Source organism: Hevea brasiliensis, chromosome 8 (assembly GCF_030052815.1).
Source record: "Hevea brasiliensis isolate MT/VB/25A 57/8 chromosome 8, ASM3005281v1, whole genome shotgun sequence".
Taxonomy (NCBI): Eukaryota; Viridiplantae; Streptophyta; class Magnoliopsida; order Malpighiales; family Euphorbiaceae; genus Hevea; species Hevea brasiliensis.
This window is the reverse complement of record NC_079500.1, coordinates 18,154,140-18,170,608: the sequence shown is the minus strand read 5'-3', so window position 1 is coordinate 18,170,608 and position 16,469 is coordinate 18,154,140. Positions and strand designations below refer to the sequence as shown.

The 16,469-nt window shown below is 27.8% G+C and overlaps 1 pseudogene; it reads left to right on the top strand.

The window, feature by feature from the left end:
* The first annotated feature begins 12,101 nt into the window (after positions 1-12,101).
* On the top strand, positions 12,102-13,020 carry LOC131182083 (NAC domain-containing protein 100-like; annotated as a pseudogene).
* The last annotated feature ends 3,449 nt before the right edge of the window (positions 13,021-16,469 follow it).

Sequence of the window (16,469 nt, the reverse complement as noted above, 5' to 3'; positions counted from 1 at the left end):
GTTAGTATTTTGATCATAATCAAAATACTATGTAACACTACTATATGCATAGCCTGGTATATTTCACTGTTCTGGTTAGCGATGTCTATCCAGACAATTAGGAGGATTAGAATTATATTTAAGACACCTAGAAAAGCCCTGAATGAAAATAAATAGTAGTTATCAGATAGTTAAGTCTAAATAAAAAATACAAAACATAAAAAGTTAAATGAGCCGAGGGTCACTGCTATTGGTGACCTTCCCGGGAAGTGACTGCGAGGTCAGTCATAACCCTAATTTTGAACGAGAAATTGTGACGCTGCAGTCTTAAGGATTATTGCGAACCTAGTGAAAAAGAGAAAATCACAGAAAAAAGCTGATAAGTAGGTCAAATAATTAGGTCAGTGCTTCGGAAGAAATACCTGATTATTTGTAAACCGGATCAAACCGGCGAGGGGCAAATTGGTCAATTCACCCCTAGAGGTGACTCATGACCTAACTATCCAATAAAATCGGAGAATTGAAAATTTCGGAACATAGAATTAAATTAAAGAACTATGGAAAAATTAAAGGAAAAAGAAAAAGAAAAGAAAAAGGATTATTACATCATGGTGACATCACCCAACTTACATCACCCATGACATCATAAATGGATTTTTAAATTGTTGAAAGTTTGACTAAGTCAAATAAGACATAAAAATATAAAAATTAAAAGAAAAAAAATCATTTCTTTTTCTTCCCACCATTTGGCCGAATCCCTTCCCCACTCCCACCTCCATTAAAGCCCTCCATTAAAGCTTGGTTTCAAGCTTGATTCCCATGAGTTAACCCTAAAATTCCCAAATTTCTCCCATCAAACTTACTTTAGCAAGTAGACAAGAAGAATTGAAGAAAGAAACAAGGAAGAAAAGAGAAGAAATTGAAGAATTAAAATTCAAACAAAAGTTAGTAATCTAAACTTGAGATTTTTAGTTAAAATCTTATGCTTAGAGTTAAGTAGACTTAGAAATTATGGAAAATACAAACAAAACAATCATGGGGGACTAATAGTGGAATTTCGGCCAGCCTTAAGGGGAATAGAGATTGCTTGGATTTAAAGGATAAGTGTTAGAGAAGTTGAATTAAGTGTGTAGATGTGGGAATTGCACTTTAATTCCATTAATTAAATGAATTGGTTAAATTAGGGTTCTTAAGGCTCTTGAATTTTGAGGAAAAATTGGAGGAAATGGTCAGTTGATGCAATTGACCCTAATTGAGGTTGAAAATGGTCAATTAGGACCATTTGTGATGTGTTTGAATTGCTAAAAGCTCCATACAATTCAGATTGGTTAGGGGTCCCAATCTGGCAGTTTGACCTAGGTCCCTTTCAGGGATCAAAACTGAAATTCTGCTAACCAAATTGGTGTGACGACAATTAGGAATGAAATTAGACACATAAAGACACAATTTTCACTTAGAGACCATGCCTAGAAAATGACATTAAGATAGTAAACAATTAGGTCAAATCTGGGTAATGTGCACTGCCACTGTACAAAAATGACTAAATAAACAGTATTCGTTCATTTGGCCATAACTTGGGCTAGACAGGTCCAAATGACCTGATTTTTGTGGCATTGGAAAGGTATGACATAGCACTACAACTTTCATGAAGAATACCAACCCAAATACTGCCCATAACCAAGTCATTTTGCCACTCAAAATTTGTTGTCCAAAACTGCAAGAATCATTAAAGTTTCCAGAAATTCTGGGTAACACCAATCCGGCCAGCCTTAGTTAAATGGCCATATCTTGGGCTACAAAACTCCAAATGGAGTGATTCAAAAAGAGAATTAAAGATAAGACAATAAGGAATAACTTTTATGAAGAACACTTAGCCAAATTTTTTATAATAACTAGACCAATGGAATAGTGTAAATAGGGCACCAAAAATGAAAAATTGAGTTTTATCTTAGGAGACCTAGAAATTGAAATGGCAACCTAACCCAAAAAATTAGGCACCCAAAATGTGATATGTGAGTGTAATGAAAATTGGTATACCTATTTAGTGTGGAAAAGTCAGCATTTTGACCCAATGGTCAAACGAATAGTAACCACCATAATAAAGAGCACAAAGAACCCCATTTATGGGATTATATAAGTAAAGTTTAAATGCAAATTTCAATTGCTAAAAATTTTGGTTAAACATAATTTGAATAAATATTGAAATATCTTAATTGTGTGCTTCAGTGGAAAAAGGGCCTTCCGAGGAAGGGAATCGACAGGAGTGAAATAAGGAAATACTAATTACGAGATTTGTGCACAATAAACTTATTTAAGTATTTCTTATTGAAATTTGATTTAGTATGTAATATGAATAGTTTTTAATTATTTTGGCTTTGGAAATTTTATTTGAAAATTATTGTGTTGCCTACTTTGTAAATGGAAATTTTGAGGTAAAATATGATTTGTGGTTTGTATGAAATATTTAAATATTGTGATTTGAAATTATTTTTTATTCACATTTGGCATGACAGTCCCTTACTATGTTCCTCCTCCACTTGTAGGGTTGAGTTTGATATTTGATTATATTCCTCCCTCTCTGGCTTGCCAATCTGAGGTGAGTTTGGATGAGTACTTATTAGCTAGCTAGCCACCTCCCTCATTGATTTCGATTAATGGAATGAGTTTGCCTTGTCATGGTGTACAACACAGCATGTTTGGAAATTTTGTGTGATGGCCTAAGTTGTGTTATTGATTGGCAACACCGTGTTTATTAAATTGTTTAATCAAATTTGTGTTATATTAAGCTTTGAAAATTGTGACATATTTAAATTGTGATTTGTTATAAATGTGATTTGAAATTTGTGAAATGTGATTGTGTAATGTTTAAATTATGATTTGGCAATGAATAGTTTATGTTCAGCTTTTTAAATTTTATTATGCACCACTGAGTAAAATTTGCTCAGCGATAGTTTTATTTTGCTGTCATAGATAGGAAAAAGGAAATAGCAGCAGAGTGAGCTGCTACAGTAATAGGGGAGCACAGTTTGAAGATTTTTGTAGGGGTATTTATTTATACCCTTGCAAATTTAACTTGATGTAAATAATCTTTTGTTCATATGTATCTAAGTAGTTGGATGGGCAGTTGTACATTAAAGTTTGCAATAATTTTATTTTTTATTTTCCCTTTGTAAATTAAGACTTGTGTAGGTAAATTTAATTTAATGCACTGGTTATGAGTTTATTGAATTATTTTGAAAAAAATTTTAGTTGTGAATTTTGAATTGAAATTTGGTCGAATTGTATTGATTTGAGAATATATTTGGGGTTGGGGTTGAGAAATAAAATTATCGGGAGTGTTTTCACAGGTTTTGAAGAACTGGTTTTTCCCAATTATAGACGGCATTCTGTCAAAATTTTTATAAAATTTGCGGAAACTTTAAATTGATTGAAAATTTGATATGTGGTTTAACTTCAAATAAAAGTTTTTAATTCCTACCAAAAATGCTCGCCACCTTCAAAAGAGATAAAATTGTTTTAAAATCCCTTATAGTGTATTTAATGGGTTATCGGTAGGCGAAGTTAGGTAATTCATTAAGTATACTACGAGATCATATTTTGTTTTACAGAGGGGTAAGGTGTGACATACTACCTCTCTTATTTATGTTGTTAATGACATAGTGTTTATAGTAGTGTTTAGAAGTTGAAAGAGTGGTCCATAAAAAGCTACCCCTATAGCTTTTAGAGATTAAGAGAAAGTTTTGATCAGGGTTAGTAAGATGATATTATTATTTGTATATTCAACTGCTAATCTAACAATTATTTTTACCGAACACTTCTACTTTAAATCACTATATAAACAGGTAATAATTAATAGCTAATAGCTAGTAAAAATAGCTGACAATTGTTAAAACAACTAATAGTTACTAAAACAGTCAATATTACTGAACAGGGGATGAGACAGTTGACCCACACAAGTAAAATAGGTGTAGCTCAATACAATTCTAATGGTAATTTTATTATGTGAGGCTAATAAGTCCAATCTTTTCTCTTTTAGAATGAAAGCCTGATCGCTTATCTGTTTTGTAATGAAATTGTTACTCTCTCAGTTCATTTCATGCATATTTAATAATAAGAAAATGAAATAATTAATTATCAATATATTTAAATTTTTGAAAAAAGAAGTCTTCCTAATTTATTTAAATATATATTTTTTTAGATTCCGATTATAATTTTTTATAACAACAATAACAAATTTTTAAAAGTATATAAACATTAGAAATCCTCTCGTGGAAAGCCACATATCTGCCTTTTTTTTCATATGAATTTCACCCAACCCAACCACATGGAAAAAGAAATAACTAAATATTTATGAATATTAAACCAATTTATCCAATTCTAATTATCTGACCCTTCTTTAGATACAACTATGACAACGCAATTCGTAGCAGTAGATGATTCTAGGATCGGTTTTCGTAGTGAATATATATGTATATATTTGAAAGTTTGGCTTATGTTTAATTGTTTTAATTTTTTAAATGAGAAAATTAATAAATTATTTTTATTTTTTAAATCGCCTTAAAAACTATATTGAGAACTTCTAAATCATAGACCATTACTTTTTTTTTTCCTTTTCCGTATAAAAGCCAAATATTATTATGAAAAAGGAAACTCAAAACATTTTTTATCTTTTTGGATTAAAAAGGTAAAGTTTTTTTCCTTAACACTTGTGGGTTTAAATAAATTATGTGTATTATATTTTAAAGTTGTTGTATTATAAAGAATAAAATGACCGTACTATTAAAGCAAAAATTAAGGAGTTACAGTAAATTTTAATTTCAATAATACATAATCCTTTTTTAATTGGTTAGATTCATGATTTCCTTTTTCTTTTACAAAATTTTAGCTAAAAATAAAATTCAATTTGGAAAGAATTTAATTTTACTTATGAAAATTCTGTGAAATAAGATCCAAAAGTGTTTTATTAAGCATTCAGAAATACATAACTCAACTGTAATGTTGTCAATTGATGAATTAATTTTTAGTTTTGATTAAAATCTTTTCAAAATTAAGTGATTTGGATAATTAATTTAAAATTGAAACATTTTGATAAAATTGTAAATTGATATTAATATTTAGATTTTTTTTTAAAATCCAATTGCCCTTAAAATTATACTTAAAAAAGATGCTTGTTTTTTTTTTTTAGGAATGCTATTTCATATATAATTTAAATGAGATCTTAAATGATTTAGAATAATTCAAGTGATTAAAGAAGCAAATTTAAAGGAATCTAATTTGAGATTATAGAATCCAAACATATATAGCAATATAATAATCATTTAGTTACTTAGATTATTGTAAATCGGATTAAGATAATCAAAACATTTATAGCAATATATTAATTAATTTTAATTACCTATATATTTTTTTTGTCAAAAAAACAATTACCTAGATTATTCTAAATTGGATTAAGATAATCCAAACATATATAGCTATATGTTAATTAATCATTTAATTTTAATCATTTAATTACTTAGATTATTCTCTTTGATGATTGGACTGTTAAAATTAACAACATAAAAGTGAATTATACAAACAGTAACTTAATTTAGGGATATGAAACAGTAAAATACTTAAACTTTAATTTACGACATAAAATTCGTAATATTTAATTTAAATAACATAAAATCCCATGTAACCTCTGACAATAGGTTTTTAGATAAATTATGCTAATGTGGCACTTATTATATTAAAAAAATTATATTTTATCTCTCATAATTTAATAAAAAAAATTTAATTAAATAATATTTTGTAATTTATTTAAAAAAGAAACTACTTATTCATGGTTGAAATTAATAACCAACTTCATCAAAATTTTTTTAAAAAAAAAAGGAGAAATAGAATTAAAGAACCCAAAAGGAATTTGTAGCCTTGATCTTGTGAAACTTTAACTTGAATCACTCCTTGTCCAAAAAAAGTGATTCTTCTCAATTTTGGCCTCCTATGTGAATTTCTTGAAAGCTAAGATGGTTCTCTTGTGTGTTTAGGATTTCATATATATGTTTCTCATATGAAAACCCTAATGTTAAAGTCCTAGGAGGCTTAGGAACCCCCAAAAAGGGGAAGCAAATGTGATAACTTCTGTCTTCGGAGCATCATACAGCCTGTGTAATTTTATTAATTTACATGGGTCTGCATGTGATTCTTTGCTTCTTAAAACTTTGAATTTCCTTTCCATCAAAAGTTATAGCATCTAACCCGTATAATTTTACATAGCCCATGTAATTTTAGACTTTTAGAAATTAGCATTACATAGGCTATGTAATTTACTACACTATCAAAGACCTCCAAAACATAAAATTGAAGTTTTATCACCTTTCCAATCATGTTCATATCCTCTAAATTATTGAACCTTATCTAAAGAAATCCAAAAATCAAAGAATTAGCTGAACATGACGAACAAGTAAAAACACATAAAAATTGAATAAAAAGGTAACTAAACATGTATAAAATACATGAATATAATAACCTAAATACCTGTAAATTGTCACTAAATCAGCTAGCACTCAACAATGGCAAAAATTTTTCTTTTATGTGCATTATTTTTTCTCAGTCTTATAATTCAAGGTGAATTATTTTCCAATGCTAGTTATTTTGTGTTTTTATATGATGCATTTTTTTCCCTTTTTAAATTTAGTCATAATCAAATGAATTTTACGCAAAGAGGTAATTAATTTTAATTTTTGTAAAGAATTTATAATTGGTTCAGGATTGAGATGAAGAATTGGTTTTTTTTTTTTTTTTTTTTTTTTTTAAATACATCCTTTTAGTTGTTATAGGAAAATGAAATTTGAAAGTATTTTTCTTAAGAATAATTTTGACAAAAATATAAAACAATTATTAAAGATTGTGTCATATATTTTGACTATCTTTTATGTGCTTCACATGTATATTTTATCTAATTTAGTTATCATCCGATTATGAAACTTGCAAGAAATTGCCAATGTGAAGGAGTTTCAAATATTACAACTGTTTAGGCGAAAGTGTAAAAGAAGTGGTCGGTGACGATGACAATTAATTGCATTTGCACTAGAAAAGGCATAAAATTAGACTGTAAGGGATTTCAAGTAGTGAATACAATCAACCCTCCATACTTAGATAACCAAAATGATGATTGCATAGTTACTTACAATGGAGGAGTTCTTCCTGCAAAAGCTCAATTGGCATTCACCTATGTTTCGGACAGTCCATTTGGGTTTAGGATAATTAGCACCACAATTGCATGTTCTTAAGGGAATAATTTGAAGAGCTTGGGCACTTATAATATGTAACAATTGTTTACTACACATTATTATAGTGATAATAATGAATAGCACCAAGCTTGGTGAATCTTCAAATGCAATAGTTTACACATTTTTCATTTGTTCCTATAATTTATCAAATCCTTATATATTTCCATTGCATTAAAAAGCCTTGCTCCCTATCCTGTTGGAGCCACGCTACCCATCCCCATCTGCATAACTAAACCCATATAATTTTTTGTCAAACTGTTGTAATGTTGCATTTGATTATAATTTTGTTTTACACTAGAAAATTATTTGAAAATTTATAATTTAATTTTTTAAGTATTACAAGGTTATAATTTAATTTATTTATTTTTCATGAAAAATAATTTAATTTTTGATATATGTAATCTGTTAACAAAAACATTTATTCGGTTAAAATTCGTCATTAATAGATTGAAAATTTTAATAATTTAGTTCAATATATTTCACTATTTATAATGGTTTAGTTTCTAAAATTTTAATATTTATCATAAATTTAGTCCCTCAAATTTAAATTAATTGCTTTGATTAAAGACTGAATCACAATGAATTGTAATTGAATGATTAATTTGAGATTACCAACATTTGAGATTACGATTTCTTTTTTAAATATTGAAGAAGGAAATTTTAATATTGCCTTGTTGATTGAAAATGTAAAGTAATTTTTTTTTTAATGGAAGTCAAATGGATTGTAATAATTGCTATGAGCTATATATACAGGTATTAGAGATAAGCCTTAGCTTTTAGTCATATTTGATTAGGATTGCAGAGCCAATCTATATACAACGTTATCTATACTGATAACCCTTATCATTATACAGCGAGAGAAAGGCTAAAATTAGAGAGTTGTTTGTGCTTTACATGTAACTATAAAAAAATTTAATATATAGATAATACATAAATAATTTTTAATTTTAATATATAAAACTAAAATAACATTAAGACTAAAATTGATCTAAGAATGGTATTATAATAATGATTTGCAAGGATAGAAAGAATTATCATTTAAGAAGAAATGCTTACTAATTAGCATAATTAATCTTTTTATGGGAAGTGAAGTGTGGCAATATTAAAAAAATATATATATGCAACATGGGAATACCATAAAAAAATGCTTTCTTTAGATAGATGAGAATATGATATTTTGAAAATGTCCATATGAGATATGTAACGTCCCTTACCCGTCTACAGTGTAGCTGAGCGAGGAGTGCCACATTTGGTGCCGGAGCATCCTATCTTATGCTATCCTATTCATTGTTAATTTTAAGCTTATAGAAAATATGTGAAATTTTTTTTATATCACAATTTATTTCTGTGGATACCCGAGTAAAGCCCTCTCTGTTTAATTGGCATCTGGCGGCTTCCACAAGTTATCTGTTAAAATAATACCATGTCTCATATTTCTACATATCATATTATCTCATTTCTGCTTATACAATCTCAAGTTCATTCATTTATTTCATTCATTCATATAGACATTCATATGCAAATATTCATAACTTTAATTACAATCCAAAATATAAACTTACAATTTTTATTACATCACAAACTAGTAATTACATCATGTTTATTCATCATGGTGAACTTTAATTTATTATTATTATTTTTTTTATGTATGAACAATTGACTAAATCCGTGACTTTTTTTTTTTCTCTTTTTTAAAGAGCAAGCACGATTTCTTTATTAAATGTTGAAGAAGGAAATATAAATATTGGTTTGTTAATTGAAAATCTAAATATTTTTTCCTTTATTGGAAAAATGGATATTGTAATAACAATTTATACCATTTAAAGAAAGATTTAAATCTCTTAATTGCTGCGCAAAAGAAAAACAAATTGAATATATTGGATTTATTTTTCAGTGATTACTAATATTAAAATAACAAAAACAAAAGCTCAAAATTATTACAAATAAAAATTTATTATTGAATCCTAATAATATTTTTACATTTAATACATACCACAATAGTTATCTCAAAAATTATATAAATGGCTGAAGTTTAAACCTCACATTGCTTATCATATGTTCAAAAACAAAAAGAGAGCTTAGCTTAGCATTCAACAATGTCGAAAATTTTTCTTTTACGTGCTTTATTCTCTCTTAGCCTTATCACTCAAGGTACGTGAATTATTTTCCCATACTAGTTGTGATGCATTATTTTATTTTTTGACCAGTTTTTTTTTTTCACTTAGTATGTCTCTTTTAAATTAGGTGTATCAGGAAAACCTGATGGGTGAGTTTAGCTATAGAGCGATATTGCTAAGTTTTTTTTTTTTGACATTTATTTTAATTTAATAAAATTTAATGCTTATAAAAAAAAGTTACATGTGAAGAGGTAATTAGTTCTAATTTTTTGCCTATAAATACTATTTTTTATCGGTAAAAATGAGTTATATATATATATATATATATATATATATATATATATATATATATATATATATATATAGAAAATAAATGTTTACTCATGCAACATGATTTTTCTTTAATTTTTATTATTGAATTGCAATTTATATGTTTTTTATGCTTAATTACTTTTATGCTTAAATGCGATTTTAACAGATTTAGAATAATTTAAGTAATTAAAGAAATAAACTCAAATAATTTAAATAAAGATCAAAATTAAATGAAACTCAAAATTAAATGAAAGTCATTTGGGATTTTAGAAGGTAATTATCATTTAATGAAAAATATTATCATTATTCTTATGGATTTACCTTAAAAAATGATAACAAAAATATGGTTATTATTATTATTAGTCAATAAATTTCGAATCTAATAAAAAATAATATTGATACAAAATATTAATAAAATCATAAATATGAAAAATCTAAAGAGTCATGAAATTACATTTCTTTAACTCAAGGGATAGTCACTGGCTAGATTAAATAAAATATATATATAATTAAAATAAAATTGTGGCTTAGTATATGATTATTTTTATTTTTTAAAATGAGAAAATCAATAAATTACTTTCATTTTTAAATGGCCTTAAGACTATACTGAGAACTTTTAAGTCATTGCTATATTTTTTTTTCCTTTTCCATATAAAAGCCAAATATTATTATAAAAATGGAAACAAAAATCGTGATTTTTATTAAATTTTTAGATTTAAAATAATTTAAATTAAAATCAAATTTAAATGAATCTCATTTGAGATTATAGAACATATAAGCCCATATATTAATATAATTATCATCTAATTACTTAAATTATTTTAAATTTGACTGAGATAAATTAAATTTGAAATAGAATCTTATATTTTTAATTTTTCATGTTTATAATTTTTTGTTTATATTTTGAGCCAAGAATCTTCTTTTTTTTTACATTAATAATAAAAACAAATAATTTTGCTATTTTCACTGCTCATAATTTTTATTAAGATTTCTTGAGAAGTAAATGATTTGAATGATTAATCTCAAATTGTAATCCAATTGAAATTCAAATTTAAAATTGACATAGATGTTTAGATTTTTTTAATCCAATTGAAATTCAAATTATACTTTAAAAAGATGATATTTCATATTTAATTTAAATGAGATCTTAACATATTTGGAATAATATAATTAATTAAAGAGAGAATTCACTCATTGCAACATTAGAGGTTTAAATGCTAGAGTAAAGGGAATTACCTAAATATCACTATGATCCGAATGTGAAAAATCATGTATTTAAATAAAAAAAGTCAAATAATTTAAATTAAAATCAAATTTAAATGAATCTCATTTGCGAATATAGAATCCAAATATATGTAGCAATATATTAATAGTCATTTAATAATATAGGTTATTCTAAATCAGATTAAGATAATCCAAACATATATAGCAATATATTTATATATTTATCATTTAATTACTTAGATTATTCTAAATCTAATTAAGATAAATCGACAGCCTTCTGCTTTGAGATTCTGTGTGATTTATCTTTTTTTGTTTTATTTTCCTTTTTTCCAAAATAAAAAAATATAATTAAAATAAATTAATTTTGAAATAGCATCTTATATTTTTTATTTTTACAAATTTTTTATTTATATTTTGTGCCAATATTATTTTGATTGGATTAAAGATACTTGTGGGCTGATAATAATTCTTAATAATAACTTTAGACTAATTTTTTATGATCAATATTTAATGTAGAAATATATTTTTCAAATTTTATTTTTTAAAAATCTTATCTACATCCAAGATATACATCTAACCATTATACAGTCGCCACATTTTATAAAATCATGGTGAATCCTATATAAAATCATGCTAGGACATATTTAAAATTATAGTTTATTAAAATTTTATTAGTTAACGAATGCACATATACTCGTGTGTACACAATTTTTTTTTCTTTTTTATGATTAATCACCTAAAAACGTTGCTTTTTTTTTTTTCTTTTTAAAAAGCAAGCACGATTTCTTTTTCAAATTTTGAAGATGGAAAATTTATTGTTGTAATGTTGGATTTGACTATAATTTTGTTTTACACTAGAAAATTATTAGATAATTTATAATTTAATTTTTGAAGTATTACAAAATACAATTTAATTCATTTATTTAAAAAAAAAAACAATTTAATTGTTGATATATGTAATCTGTTAATAAAATAATTATTTGAGTAAAATTTATCATTTTTTTTTAGATAAAATATAGCAGTTCTTTAATAAGGATAATAAGAAGAGTACAACAAAATATTCTCATAAAAGAAAAAAAAAACAAATATAGATAATTAAAATATTCTGTTTAGAGATGATCTAGATAGAGTAGAATAATCTTCCAGGTGAAAACTGGTCCTTTTTAATTTTAGACGAACAAATAACTCTTCTGCAATAATGCCTTTTCGGGATCTTGTTATCTTTGTGACCCATAAGAATAGAGCTACTGCTTCTGATTATTGCAAGCCACAGGCAAAGACAAGGAAATCTACAGGGCTAAAACCCTTGACTTTGGTTTTCTACAAAGGGAGAGCCCCTAAAGGAACAAAAACCAATTGGGTTATGCAGGAGTATAGATTAGAGGGAAAATACTCGGTGTATAATCTTCCAAAAATAGCAAAAGTCTTGTTCTTCTTCTGTTTCCCCTATTTGACTTTGTTTTGTTTTTTTATTTACTATGCCTTCTTGGTGCTGCTATTGAATATTGATGAATTCTCTTGCTTTATTTGCAGAATGAATGGGTTATTTGCAAAGTTTTCCAAAAGAGCTCTGGAGGAAAGAAAACCCATATTGCAGGATTGGTGAGGATGAGTTCATATGGAAATGAATTAGGGCCATCATCTTTATGGCCTCCATTGATGGATTCTTCTCCACACAACAGTAAGACAAGGACTTCCAAGGACAATACATCACACGTGACCTGCTTCTCCAAGCCAATGGAGGACCAAAAAGCCAAAGAAGACATGTTTGATAGCTTTGACAATACTTCTTTTCTCTTGACTTCCACGTCTTCTTCCTCCTCTTCCTCAGTTCTGTTTTCAAAAACCTGTCTTCCAAACTCTTTCTATTCCGCTCAAATTTCACCGAGTTTTGCAAACTTGCAGGACCCAAATTGCCAGAACAGTCCATCTCGAAGATGATGATTGAAAACCAAGGACCAAACATGAAGTAGGACTCAAAAATGGAGCTTTCACTTAGCCAGGATATATCTTCTGCGGTAATCGATCCTGAACTAGTTCACCGGTCCTTTGAAGGTCAAGAGGCTCCACCAAGTTCTGCTGGACCAATAGACCTTGATTGTCTATGGAGTTATTGAACTTTTTTTTTTTTTGAAAATTGGAGTTATTGAACTTAAATTAGAGAAAATATAAAATATATTGAAAGATTCCCTACATGTAAGAAATAGGAATTCAAGGCTTTGCATGTAGCATAAGCTATGAAGTTACTTTTTTTTTTTTAACAAAAATAGAAGAATTATTAATATAAAAAAAGTATTTATATTTATTTCTTATTCAACAAAAAATTAAAATAGAAGAATTATTAATAGATTGAAAAATGTAATAATTTAGTTCAATATGTTTCACATTTTGTAACGGTTTAATTTCTAAAATTTTAACATTTATAATAATTTAATCCTCAAATTTAGATTGGTTGCTTTAAAAAAAAAAATTGATGAAGGATGAATTTTAATTGAATTATCATTTTGTAAACAGAAACATATCTCAACAATCAATTTATTTCACATTAAAAATTTAGTATTAAAAGACTAAATTTTTTTATCATATTTTAAAAAACAAATTACAAAACATCAAAATTATTATTATTTAAACTACATCCTCATATATAAAACACATAAAAAAAATTCATTTCTTATATGAAAACTATAACGCCCTCGCCGTAAGTAGTCCGTACATTGTACATTCTATTGTTCCAGCGACTAATTTCTGTTCGGACAATCAAAATGTCTGAAACTACACTTAAACTATAGTGAAAAGACCTAAATTAATAAAATAAATATAAAAAAAAATTAATAAAAATAGGAAATAATTTTGGGACCCAATTTTAAGGTTATTTAGGTAAAAAAGACATTGAAGATGTTAAAGAAAATGAAATAAAATGTAGAGAATTTATTAATTGATACAAAAATAATAAAAATAACCCAATATGCACCCCGAAGGGCATTTTGGTCATTTCACCGCCCATAGGTGAATTTTGACCTAAATGTCAAATTAAAAATTGAGAGAATAAAATAATTAACATAAATTAAAATTTTATGAAATGAATTGAAAATCAGAAAAGAAAAGAAAAGAAAAAAAAAAGGCTTATGAAATTTAAAAAAAAAAATTAAGTACCCATAAATGTATATATATAAATACCCACAAGAGACAAAACCCCACCAACCATCTTCTTTTCCTCTTCTCTCTCTCTCCTTGCCCGTCTCCCTTGGTCTCTCCCTCCCCACCATTGTTATCAAGCTTAAAGCTTGATTTCCTCTTCATTTACCCATCAAAACCCATAGCTCTCTTCACAAACAATCCTCCCCACTCCATAAGGATTCTTTAGATACCCATTTGAAGAAGAGAAATTGAAATTTGCAAGTTGGGTCACAATGTAAGTGCAAAAATACCACTCCCTCTCTTCTTTAAATCTTGTAAGAATGATGAGATGAGTGAGTATTCCATGAAAATGAAAACAAATAAAAAGGAATTGAAGAACCTAATTTCGGCAGCCATGAATCTTGTGAGGTTTGATGTTTTTAAATGATGAAAAATTTTTCCATAAGGATGTTTAAATAGTTGATATGATAAGAAGTGTAAAAGAGTTGAGTTTGTGTAAATTGGGTGATTGGAATTAGGGTTTATATATATGATGCGAGGACTTTATGTAAATGCTTGAAATTGACTTGGTTGAGTTGAGATTGTTGCTTATAGAAGTGTTATGCATGCCAATTAAAGTAAGGAAGATGGAGAAAATTGAAATTGGGAGTACTTGTTTTTTGCAGGTTTTGGGACTCAATGAGTCCAGCATGAGTTTTGAACCATAACTGAAAATATGTGTCTCCAATTGGTATGAGGCCCAAAATATGAACCTAGACCCAAAATAGCCCATTTTTCATGAAGAAACCATGCCCAAATTCTATCCAAAACTTGACCTAAATACTGCCCAAATCCGGATTACCCTGCACCAAGCCCAAAAAATGACCAAATGAACATTACCTATCCATTTGGTCATAACTCCCTCTACACTGGTCCAAATGACCTGAATCTGATACAATTGAAAAGATTAGATATGGGGCTACAATTTTCATGAAGACCACTAAACCTAGAAATGCCAAAAACAAAACTAAATTACTGGCTCAAATTGGGTCATAAAACTACCCAGAATTAGGTTACCCAGAAACTGTTGGACCTAACCTCACCCGATCAATTTTGGCAAAATGACTATAACTTGGTATACAATAACTCAAATGCAATGAAACTAGTGGAAAAATGTCCACAAGACACAGACCTACAAAATTAGTGTTTTGACCATAACCTAGAAAATAAGAGAACTAGGCCAAACAATTAGAATAAGTCACTGCATCAAAACCTGCAATCTGACCAAACTTCACTTGACCCCAGAACAGTCTTTTAGTCATAACTCCCACTAGAAAATTCAATTGAGATGAGCCATACCTTTCCAGAAACTTGAGAAACAAGGCTACAACTTTGTTTTAGTAACCTTTCTCAAATTATGAGTTTAAGAATCTCAAAAGGTGACCTGCAGTCACTATCCTGAACTAAGCCCCTGTTGGCACAGGGTACATGAACCTAGGTCAGTTAATTGGCCATAAATAATTTCACAAAACTTGAAAAATTGTGATACAAATATCTCAATGATCATAAGAAATAGGGCAACAATTATTATGAAGATCACCATGCCTAAAAGTGACTGCAACCTATTCCATTAATTAGGTAAATTTTAAGTCCAAAAGCTACCTAGTTAAGGAACCAGAATCTGGGAATGAGTCAGTTGTGGTTATCTGACCTTAACTTGAGTTCTAAAAATCAAATTGACATGATTCAAAAGGAAAAATAAAGATAAGACATAGAGGAATAACTTCTATGAAGGAAGAATGGCCAAACAGAGGCTACAAACTGATCATATGGATAGGCAAAAGTAAGAGGCAACTTGGGATAGCGAGGAGACAATGAGGCAGCAGTTCCCTCATCTCTTCATACCAGGTAAATTTCAAGGACAAAATTTTAATTAGAGGGAAAGAATTGTAATGCCCTCACCGTCAGTAGTTCGTACATTCTACTGCCCCGGCGACTGACGTCTGTCTGGACAGTCAGGGTGTCTGGAACTACACCTAAATGACAGTGAGGACACATAAAATGATAGAATACATGACAGAAAAATACAAGAAAAATTAAGGTAAAATAAAAGACTTAAAATGAAATTAGGCTAAAAAAGCAGTGTCCTGGACCCTCGAGAAACCCTAGGAACAAATTTCGGGGTTTAATTAAAAATTTACCAAGGTGTAAATGGCATTAAAAATGTCAAGAATAATTTAATTAATTGATAAAAGTGAAGATAAAAATAAAAATAGACAGTGTAAAAATTTGGAGAAATTGTCTGATCGGTAAATTCGAAAAAGAGGGACTTTAACCCGAAGAGGGGCATTTTATTCATTTGACATTTAAAGTTGACTTTTGACCAAAAAGACCACTAAATTAGTGGTATTAAATTTAGAAAATCGCATAAAAACCTCCATGAAAACAT